The sequence below is a fragment of the Hibiscus syriacus genome, unplaced genomic scaffold (assembly GCF_006381635.1).
Source record: "Hibiscus syriacus cultivar Baekdansim isolate YM2019G1 unplaced genomic scaffold, ASM638163v2 tig00110318_pilon, whole genome shotgun sequence".
In the NCBI taxonomy this organism is placed as follows: domain Eukaryota; kingdom Viridiplantae; phylum Streptophyta; class Magnoliopsida; order Malvales; family Malvaceae; genus Hibiscus; species Hibiscus syriacus.
Genome location: NW_024062677.1, coordinates 1,036,788 through 1,049,094, shown reverse-complemented (window position 1 = coordinate 1,049,094; position 12,307 = coordinate 1,036,788).

Genomic DNA, 12,307 nt, shown 5'->3' with positions numbered 1-12,307 from the left:
CTCCCAATACTATAGAGTTTTCTTGTGAGTAGTGAATGTTTTGTAAACACCTGTAAATTTTCTCTTTTAGTAAAAGATCTGCAGTAGTCCGGAGATGTAGGCAAAATTGGCTGAACTCCGTTATCAATTTCGGGTATTATTTTTCCGCTTTTATTTCGCATTCTCACTAATATGGTTATAGGAAAATTACTCGTTCGTGTTTTATTTCCCAACAACTGATAATCAGAGCTTTTGGTTGTGAATTTTATCAATTTTTGCGAGGTTACTGTTCATTACTATTCACATGAATAGTGAATTTCGTGAATAGTAAAAATTTTGTCGGCGATATGAATTTGTCGACGGAGGTGTTATAATACACGGTGGTTCACACAAATTGTCAGAAATGATCCAAACGAAGCCAGATTCGAGTGGGAGTGATGGCTGCAGACGAAGGGAAGGTGAAAATTGAAAACCTTTTATACAAAGCTCTTCCTCCCATCCATAGACAAGAAATTTACCCTTAGTTCTTCTTAAGTACTTAAGGATATTTTTAACTGCAACCCAATGATTTTCACCAGGGTTCGCTTCATACCGACTCATCATGCTTAAAGCATACGATACATCTGGTCGAGTACATATCATGGCATACATGATAGAACCAATAGCCGAAGCATATGAAATCTTATTCATCTGTTCTCTTTCTTGTGGAGTTGAAGGACACATTTCCTTCGAAAGAGAAATGCCATGTCTCATAGGCAAAAATCCTTTCTTGGATTCTTCCATACTGAACCTTTTCAGCACTTTGTCTATATATGTACTTTGACTTAGACCTAAAAGTCGTCTTGATCTATCTCTATAGATCTTAACTCCTAAGATATACACTGCCTCACCCAAATCTTTCATAGAAAAACAACTACTTAACCAAGTCTTAACAGACTGTAAAGTAGGTATATCATTTCCTATGATGAGTATGTCGTCTACATACAAGATTAAGAAAGAAACAATGCTCCCACTAGCCTTCTTATAAACACAAGGCTCATCTTTATTTCTGATAAAACCAAACTCTTTGATTGCATCATTGAAACGAAGATTCCAGCTTTGAGAAGCTTGCTTTAGTCCATAAATAGACCTCTGTAGCTTACAAACCTTTCCAATATTTCCTGGAAAGACAAAACCTTCTGGTTGTGTCATATACACATCCTCTTCAAGTTTTCCATTAAGGAATGTGGTTTTGACGTCTGATAACTCTGTAAAAAGGTCACATTTTGGAACATTTTCACTTAAGTTATTGAATGTTTAAGAGCTCATTTAGGACCATGTAGATGCATTTAGAAGCATTTAGTTGCATGTGGCGGAATTCAGTTTGCCGCGGCATTTTAATTTGTCATCAGTGCTACTTTATGGGAAAGGTGTTTGTTTGATGATGTGCAGGAATTGAAAGCAATGAGAAAAGGAAAGAAAATGTTGTGACATAAGGAGATTGTTGAGCTAAATGAAAATGCCGTGTTCGACTGGCATTTCGAGAACGAAAAAGGTGAAAGAATATATTTTCTAGCCAGCTGCCCCCAACTCTTCGTGCCCTCTGTCTGAGAAATCCACCTCGAAGATACGTCTGGAGGGATCGGCGCTGCAACCGCCGGTCCTGCTGATGACTGCTATGCTCTGCCCGACACCCAAGCACTTTACCATGGTTTTTGGGGTTTTCTAGGATAGTTAACACCAAGTCCTAGGGTTAATTTTCCCCTATAAATAGAGGATGAAGCCACAATGAAGAAGACTTTGGTTCAACCCATATTTGAGCTTAAAAAGTTAGAGAGAGAATGTCTCATCTTTCTCCGTCAATCCTACTTGCCGTGGCATTTCTCCTTGACAAGCCGAAGGGAGTGGCGTTCTGAGCATCCGAGAGGAGCCAGTTCGCTAGGAGTAGATCTTGGTGGGCCGAGGGAAGCATTGGGCAGTGCACGTCGAAGGCTTTCTCTCCTCCCCTTAGTCCTTTGCTTTTATATTTTATTGTTGGGTTGTAAGGAACGAATGAATCTTGCTTTGTGCTTGTTGATTTTGACCCCACCATGAACTAAACCTATTTGGTGGGAGTTCACTTGGATGTTTAAGTTTTATTTCAATGAATGGTTGATTTTATATGTTATATTCTGTTTTGTTTATGGAGTTTAATGCCTTAAGGTTGTACGAGCTACGAGAGTAGCCATTCCTTAGGAGATTCTTAGGGTTCGAGAGAATACCTAGGTAACATATCCTTAGTGTTCGAGAGAAACTAGGGAGGAACTACATAAACAAGGGGTTTTAGGTAGTAACTAGGCCTAATCTACCTTAGAGATAAGGCTAGGATTTCATTCGACTAAAAGAAGTTGTGCATGAGTGATAGATTAGATGTTAATGCTGCCGCAAAAAGGTATTGCTGAGACATATCTTGTTATCTGGACCAATAGGATCACTGCAGGTTTACGCCAACCGGTTTTGCCAGGGCATCTTAAATCTGTCGAGTCCCTTACTAGAGATAGCATAGGGCACCTTAGTATACTCTGTCGGGCAAAAGAGACATAGAGATAAGATTATTCGGAGAAGTAGACTTAGATTTTCCTTAGTGACTCCTATCACTCACTGCCCATAGCAGCTTGTCGCGTGAGAAAGCTAAAGTCCTATATATTAAATCTAGCATTTGCAATTTTATTTTACCTTGGCATTTAAATTTGTTTGCATGCATTACACTTTAATTTACCACGACATATCCATTTGCTGCCTCACTGCCATAATCCATTCCCACATCAGTCAATTCATATTGCCACAACATTCTCATTTGTATATATCATTACTAACTTTACTTAGGTGACAAAGTAAAGTGCCTTGATAAACCCTATCTGACTTCCCCAATTCCCTGTGGAGACAAAACTCTACTTATCACTTTATTACTTGTTCGATTGTGTATACTTGCATGCATATCCGCACCCATTTATAGTACTCACAAATAGCGGACAAGTTTTTGGCGCCGTTGCCGGGGAATTGGCAATTGGAAGTTAATTTGTTTTGTCATGACATTTGTATTTTACTTGTTTATTTTTTTTGTATAGTTTTACTTGTTATTTTCCTTGTCTTTTTCAGGCTTTTATTTTACATACTCAATGTGCTCAAGCAAATATGTACCAAATTGGAAATAAAAGAATGGGTCAAGTGGAAGATCAGAATGTCGAGGCAATTCCAAATGCTGGGAATATAGCTAGGCCTCATACTATTCGATATCATTTATACCCTATCATGGACGACCTAGATCCTGGAATTGTGGTACCCATGATTCAGGCAGCCCACGTCGAGCTTAAACCGGTTATGTTCGACATGTTGGACTTTATTGGACAGTTTGGTGGTGCTCCTCATGAGGATGCAAGACAACATGTTTGGGCATTTTTGGAGGTTTGTGACTGCTTTCGACAACAAGGTGTGCATGAAGATGTACTGAAATTGAAGTTATTTCCATATTCTTTGAAAGATCACGCCAGGGCATGGCTCAATGGATTACCTTCCGACTCGATAAGGTCTTGGGCTGACTTGTGCAAATTTTTTTTGCTATGGCATAATCAAACCGATATGAACAACCATCTTAGAAATGCCATAACATCTTTTCACCAAGGCGATGGAGAGTCTATGTATGAGTGTTGGGATCGATACAAAAGTTTGTTTCGCAAGTGATCATGGATTCCACGACTGGACTCAAGTTGTGATATTCTATAATGGAATTAACGCACCCACGAAAATGATACTAGATGCCTCGGCAAATGGGACGTTACTTGACAAATCACCAGCAGATGCATTTGACATACTGGATAAGATTGCCACTAATGATTATCAGTTTCCATCCACAAGGCTTGGAGTTGGGCAAAAATCTCATGGAGCTTTCGAGCTAGATTCTAAAGATTCGGTTTCTGCCCAACTTGCTGCTATCACCAACATGTTGAAGAACTTACAAAGGCCAAGTGAGATGAGAGAAGTGAAGGCAGCTCATTCAGCTTGTTTATTATGCCACGACAATCACAACGAGATTGATTGCCCGACCAATCAAGAATCCATCAACTTTGTAGGTAACTACAATCGAGGCAACAACAACCCATATTCTAACACATATAATCCTGGATGGCATCAACATCCAAACTTTTTGTGGGAAAATCAAGGAACCAACAACTCTAGTCAGCCCGCTAGCCAGCAGAACTTCAGTTACTCCCAGGGTTTTCAAACGAATATGCCATGGCATAATTCTAATGAGTGAGTACCATCTTCATCTAACACAAGCTCTTTGGAGGCCACGATGCAAGATTTTATCGCAACAATGAAGACCATGCTGCATGACCATGCGACCTCTATAAAAAGCCAAGAAGCTTTGCTTCAAAGTCATAGCTCGTCTTTGAGGGCCTTGGAGGGTCAGGTTGGCCGAATTGCCACGACATTACATTTTTGCCCATATGGCAGTCTACCTAGTGACACTGAAGACACTAAGGCTCAAGACAGGGAGCATTGTGGTACATTCACCTTAAGGAGTGGCTACAAAGATGTTAAGTTTAGGGGAGAGACACTCAGAGAGCCCGGTCATGAGATTGTGCATGAAGATCCGAAGGTGCAAGAAGATTTACATTTGCTAGAAAACAATGATAAGGGTTCGAAGAGTACATCAAATGAAGACAAGAAAAATTTTGCCACGGCAAAAGAAAAGTTCCCATCAGTAGGAGTTGATGACCAAAGGAAAGCTGCAGAATTTTGCCGCAACAAATTTTTATGCAGTGATAATCACTTCAATCTTGATGAAGAAGAAGAAGAGGAGATCGAGGATATTCCAAAGGAGATGAGTAAGTCTAGCTCACCCATAGCTAGACCGAGTATAAAATTTGAACCTTTGAATCCTATTGAATTTACTCATCCTAAACCCCAACTAGCTGCTCATTTTTCTATGCTAGAAATTGTGAAAGAACTAAGGAATGAAATGAAGATTAAGGAAAAATTCCCTAATGAGAAATTATTATTTGCCGTGGAAATTTTTTTTTATGCTGACATTGTCAATTTTCTCGTCAATGTTGTTTTGCTTCCTTACTTGGACAGCCTAGGAAAGAACAAGGTCATACACGATGGTGGCTATTGTCATAGGGATGACCTCGACCTCTCCAACGAATTTGCTACCCAAATGATTTCAAGTTTCCACAACAAAAAGGAGCAAAAAGAGATCTCATTCCACTACCATCCAGCTCAGGAAAAGAGCACTTTAAAGGAAAGAGGACTACTGCAAAGGTCCTACAAATCAGATGTGAACGACACGAAATGCCAGGGCAAACTATTTTGAAGGCAGAACTATTATATGTGTGGGGCATTTTGGTCTACACTGGTGCTCCGGTCGAGCGCGAAAAATCTGCACTTCTCTTGCACGATGTCAAAACTGGCTAAGCATCTTGAGGATGCCGTTACATTTGGGATTTACTCATGTGCATAAATAAATGTTTATTTCTTTACTGTTTTTATTCAGCTTTCTTTTAATTGATTATTTTATTTTTCTTTGCAAGGTTAGGGTCCACACAACCTTCAACCGTACCAGCATCTGACTATGAACACTCCAGCCCCGCCAAACTTAGAAAGCATACTCGTCGCGCGACCGTTGCACACCACCTGCATGAAGTCAATGTACCTTGCATTGCATTACATTTCATAGTTTTTAGTTTTATTTTCCTTAGTTTTTAGTAAGCATTGAGGATAATGCTTATCTCAAGTTTGGGGGAAGTAGGGTTCTCGTATCATTGCATGATAGTTGTAGTAAAATAATTATGCCATGACATAAGTAAAGGTTTGAATAGTTTTCTGGAATTAGTTAAGGATGCCCGATGATGATTAATCTTGATGGCTAAGATAGAATGTACATGACTGGTTGAGGATGATAGAACTAACTTTAGGACTTGCTTCTTTGAAATCCTTGAACACACGATTGTATGTTTTACATGCTTGAGAAACTTAGAAAATTTTTATAAGAGAATTCTTAAAATGTCGTGGCATAAAATTTTGAATGATGAAAAACCCACTAAAAATAAAAAAACAATTTTGAAAAAAATGAAAAAAATGAAGTTGTGAATAAATGCCTCGGCATATCTGTAGAGGGACACTCCGCTATGCCAGGGCATATGAGTGAATGAAAGTAGTGACGGGATGACTCTACCTGACTAGCTCGGGGGTGGAAGGTATGCTCCCTTTCACCTAGAGTGTGGGATGGCAAAGTGATGGGCTGACTCCCCTCGTAGCAGAATTAAAGAAAAGAAAGCAAGGTGGGAGTAAATTTTGTGAATGTCATGGCAAATTAAGAAAGCTTGCTTAGAAAATTTTTAAGTTTGTTAAGCATAGACTGGATACAAACACGCACTCACTCACACAAAGAATCTTTCCCTAGGGGATAGTACTTGATTTCTCAAACTAGTCAAGCATGTTGAACCTAAATGCTGAGGGCTGAAATTTTATCCCATATAACTATTATGCTTCTGAAATTGCCATGGTATTTTTATTTTGCTTAATACTATCCATTGCTCGAGGACAATCAATAGCTTAAGTTTGGGGGTGTGATAACTCTGTAAAAAGGTCACATTTTGGAACATTTTCACTTAAGTTATTGAATGTTTAAGAGCTCATTTAGGACCATGTAGATGCATTTAGAAGCATTTAGTTGCATGTGGTGGAATTCGGTTTGCCGTGACATTTTAATTTGTCATCAGTGTTACTTTATGGGAAAGGTGCTTGTTTGATGATGTGCATGAATTGAAAGTAATGAGAAAAGGAAAGAAAATGCCGTGACATAAGGAGATTGTTGAGCTAAATGAAAATGTCGTGTTTGACTGGCATTTCGAGAACGAAAAAGGTGAAAGAAGATATTTTCTAGCCAGCTGTCCCCAACTCTCCGTGCCCTCTGCCCGAGAAATCCACCTCGAAGATACACTTGGAGGAATCGACGCTGCAACCGCTGGTCCTGTTGATGACGCCGTCTGACCCTGCAGATCTTATCTGTCCTTGGATGCCTGCAACGGGATTATGCCGGGTCTCAGCCAGCAACCCAGACTGGATCACTGCTATGCTCTGCCCGACTCCCAAGCACTTTACCATGGTTTTTGGGGTTTCCTAGGATAGTTAACACCAAGTCCTAGGGTTAATTTTCCCCTATAAATAGAGGATGAAGCCACAATAAATAAGACTTTGGTTCTACTCATATTTGAGCTTAAAAATTTAGAGAGAGAATGTCTCATCTTTCTCCGCCAATCCTACTTGCCGTGGAATTTCTCCTTGACAAGCCGAAGGGAGTGGCGTTCTGAGCATCCCAGAGGAGCCAGTTCGCTAGGAGCAGATCTTGGTGGCCGAGGGAAGCATTGGGCAATGCACGTTGAATGCTTTCTCTCCTTCCTTTAGTCCTTTGCTTTTATATTTTGTTGTTGGGTTGTAAGGAATGAATGAATCTTGCTTTGTGCTTGTTGATTTCGAACCCCACCATGAACTAAACTTATTTGGTGGGAGTTCACTTGGATGTTTAAGTTTTATTTCAATGAATGGTTGCTTTTCTATGTTATATTCTGTTTTTTTATGGAGTTTAATGCCTTAAGGTTGTACGAGCTACGAGAGTAGCCATTCCTTAGGAGATTCTTAGGGTTCGAGAGAATACCTAGGTAACATATCCTTAGTGTTCGAGAGAAACTAGGGAGGAACTACATAAACAAGGGGTTCTAGGTAGTAACTAGGCCTAATCCACCTTAAAGATAAGGCTAGGATTTCATTCGACTAAAAGGAGTTGTGCATGAACGATAGCTTAGATGTTAATGCTGCCGCAAAAAAGTATTACCGAGACATATCCTATTATCTGGACCAATAAGATCACTGCAGGGGTTTACGCCAACCGGTTTTGCCAGGGCATCTTCAATCTGTCGAGTCCCTTACTAGAGATAGCATAGGGCACCTTAGTATACTCTGTCGGGCAGAAGAGACATAGAGATAAGATTATTCGGAGAAGTAGACTTAGATTTTCCTTAGTGACTCTTATCACTCACCTCCCATAGCAGCTTGTCGTGTGAGAAAGCTAAAGTCCTATATATTAAATCTAATATTTGTAATTTTATTTTACCTTGGCATTTAAATTTGTTTGCATGCATTACACTTTAATTTACCATGACATATCCATTTACTGCCTCACTGCCATAATCCATTCCCACATCAGTCAATTCATATTGCCACAACATTCTCATTTGTATATATCATTACTAACTTTACTTAGGTCACAAAGTAAAGTTCCTTGACAAACCTATCTGACTTCCCCAATTCCCTGTGGAGATGATACTCTACTTATCACTTTATTACTTGTTCGATTGTGTATACTTGCACACATATACGCACCCATTTATAGTACTCACAAATAGCGGACAAGTTTTTGACGTCCATTTGCCAGATTTCATAATCATGGAATGCAGCTATTGTGAGCAAGATCCGGATGGACTTAAACATAGTTACAGGGGAGAATGTTTCGTCATAGTCTACACCATGAACTTGTCGAAAACATTTAGTGACTAATCGACCCTTGTATGTTTGTACATTACCATCTATGTCGGTTTTCTTCTTGAAAACCCATTTACACCCTATAGGTTTGACCTCTTCAGTGGTTCAACCAAAGTCCATACTTGGTTTACTGACATGGAATCCATCTCAGATCTCATGGCTTCAAGCCATTTCTTAGAGTCTGGGCTAAACACTTCCTTTTGATAAGTCATGGGCTCATCTTGATCCATAAGAAGAACATATCCATGTGTCGTAACGAGAAATCTAAATCTCTCAGATGCACGATGTTCTCTTGTGGATCTATGCAGTGATTGTGTTTCTAAATCTGTTGAATGCTCCTCAATAACTTGTGAAACATGCTCAACTTCAAGTTCATTTATCTGTTTCTCTTGAACTTCTCCAAGTTCAATATTTCTACCCTTCCCTTTCTTTGAGAGAAGTTCTCTTTCGAGAAAAACTCTTGTTCGAGCAACAAACACTTTGTTCTCGTTAGGGTTAAAGAAATAATATCCCTTAGTTTCTTTAGGATATCCAACAAATATACACTTATGAGATTTAGGTTTGAGATTTGTAGAAATCTGATGTTTTACATAAGCTTCACAACCTCAAATCTTCATAAAAGACATACTGGGACGTTTCCCAATCCATATCTCGTATGGTTTCTTTTGAACCGATTTAGATGGAACATAATTTAGTGTGAAAGCGGCTGTCTCAAGTGCATGTCCCCAAAGAGAGGTCGAAAGATCACTATGACTCATCATCGATCGAACCATGTCTAACAATGTTCGATTCCTTCTTTCAGAAACTCCATTCCACTGTGGTGTACCAGGTGGTGTAAGCTGTGAGACAATCCCATATTATTTTAGGAGTTCATCGAACTCTATGCTTAAGTATTCTCCACCTCGATCAGATCGAAGTGCCTTAATACTTTTACCTAATTGATTTTGTACTTCATTTTTAAATTCCTTAAACTTTTCAAGTGCTTCAGATTTATGGCGCATAAGATAAATATACCCATACCGACTGAAGTCATCGGTAAAAGTAATGAAGTAATGGAATCCACCTCTGGCTTGAATATTCATTGGTCCACATACATCACTATGTATTAACCCCAATAAATCACTTGCTCGCTCACCTTTACTATTAAAATGAGCTTTAGTCATTTTTCCCAACAAGCAAGATTCACATACATCATATTGTTCGAAAACAAATGAATCTAAGAATCTATTTTTATGGAGTTTTGATATGCGTTTCTCACTTATATGGCCTAAACGACAATGCCAAAGATAAGTTTGATTCGAGTCATTTATTTTTGATCTCTTAGTATTTATGTTATAAATGGTGTTTTCTTGATTCAAAATATAGAGACCATTAACCAATTGTGCCGAACCATAAAAAACACTATCGAGATAAAAAGAACAACAATTATTCTTAATAATAATCTCAAAACCAATCTTATCCAAAAAAGAAATAGAAATAATGTTCTTAGTCAAACTAGGCACATAATAACAATCCTCTAAATTTAAATCAAGTCCACTAGGCAAAGATAAAACACATGTCCCTATAGCTAATGCAACAACTCTTGCTCCATTTCTCACTCGTAGGTCCACGTCTCCTTTAGCCAGATTCCTTCTCTTTTGCAGTCCCTGTATAGAAGTACAAATATGAGAACCACAACCGGTATCTAATACCCAAGAAGTAAATGTTGACAAATTAACATCAATAACATAAATACCTTAAACAAACGTTCCGTTTGCTTTTGCCTTCTTGACCTCTTCAAGGTAAACATGGCAGTTTCTCTTTCAGTGTTCGATCTTATCGCAATGGAAACATTTTCCTTCTTTGCTAACTCCCCCTTTGAGTTTCAATGCATTTTTACCTTTTGGCTTGGTCTTACCATTGACCTTAGACTTTGCCACTACCTTTTTCTTTCCCTTTCCTTTGTCCTTGTGGACCATCAGAATGGGCTTAGGTCCAACCTTTTTCATGTTACTTTCAGCAGTTCGTAACATGCCAAGTAACTGTGGCAAAGTCTTGTTAATTTCATTCATGTTGAAATTAAGGACAAATTGGCTAAAGCTATCTGACAACGATTGCAGGATAACATCGGTAGCCAATTAATCTTTGAGAGGAAATCCCAGCTTTTCCAACGTTTGGATGTAGCCCATCATCTTGATGACATGAGCTCCTACAGGAGTTCCCTCTGCCATTTTGCATTGAAATAGAGCTTTAGAGGTCTCATATCTCTCTTGACGTGCTTGCCCTTCATATATTTCTTTGAGATTTTGAATCATTTCATATGCAACCATGTCCTCATGTTGCTTCTAAAGCTCAGGAGTCATGGTGGCAAGCATTAGACATCCAACATCTAACATATCATCCATATGTTTCTTGAATTTGTCTTTGTCAGCTTTTGAAGCATTAGTTGCCGGTTCATCAGGAATAGGTTCCTCAATGACATATTCCTTCCTTTCCTGTTTGAGAACAATTCTCAAATTACGAAACCAGTCAAGGTAGTTTATGCCATTAAGTTTATCCTTCTCAAGGAGTGATCGTAGTGATAAAGTGTTGTTTGCCATTAAATCTACAACAATGGAAATATTAAAGTAAGTGAATTTACCGAATTAAAATTTATTAATGGGACTTTATTTACAAATTACTCCCACTATTTTATTCAAAATTAAAAATCCCTCTCTGTTTTAATTTCAGAAAAATTCAACGAAAATTTTTCTAGTGGATGAGGATCCATAATACATCAATTTCCTAAATCAGCTTTGGCTTTTCTTTTATGATAGTGATTATTTAGGTAAGTAACACTTTACTAGTTACATCTTATGTAACTCCTCATTTTGGTGAACAACTTTTGTTCAAGTCATCTCATGACTTATCCAAATATTTAACCTCTAGGTTTCTAATCCTATTAGAATAACCTAGCTAAGTTATTACCAATATTTCAACCGCTGAATATCACTTTCTTATTCTTTGCGTTTAACCAAGATAGATTTATGTGCCAATGCTTTGGCAAAGCCCACATAATATCGATCAAAGACTTAACGAGGGTAAATATCGGACGGTTAAGTTAACTTAGATTATAAAGAGGGATTTGCGTAATTATCTCATCATTATTCGTTTTAATATTAGGCCCTTATTGATCTCATCAATATTTATTCTTATTTTATCATTTGATGCATTGCATACATATCAAATAGGGGTATAGATATTGGTTTAACAGTATCGATACCATAAGCTTGAATTTGTCGAAGCCATTCATGGGGTATCGATACCTGAAGGATGGTATCGATACCAGGGGTACCGATACCATAAGGTCAATATCGGTACCATTTTTTAAACAAGGATTCCAGAATGCAAATTGAGTATCGATACCCAAGTTCGGTATCGATACCCAAGCTCGGTATCGATACCATAGCTAAGGAAGTATCGATACCCTATAGGGGTTACCGATACTACTTTAAATAAAAACTGAAATTACACCTTTCTTTTAATATAAGAAATTAAGGAATGAATCATGATATTTGGAGTGTTGATATGTATATAATGTATGATTATGTATATATAGAGCATAAGCAAGTTCCGGAACAATCGGAGAAATAAAAACGTCGAGAGAGAGATAAAGTTCTAGGAACGATTCGAATCAAGTGAGGCTAAGATGAGTGCATTCCATGGTTATGATAGATATTGTTTTATGGAAATAGACTTGTTATAAGTCTATTTCCTATATTCAATTATTTTATTTTATTTCATATTC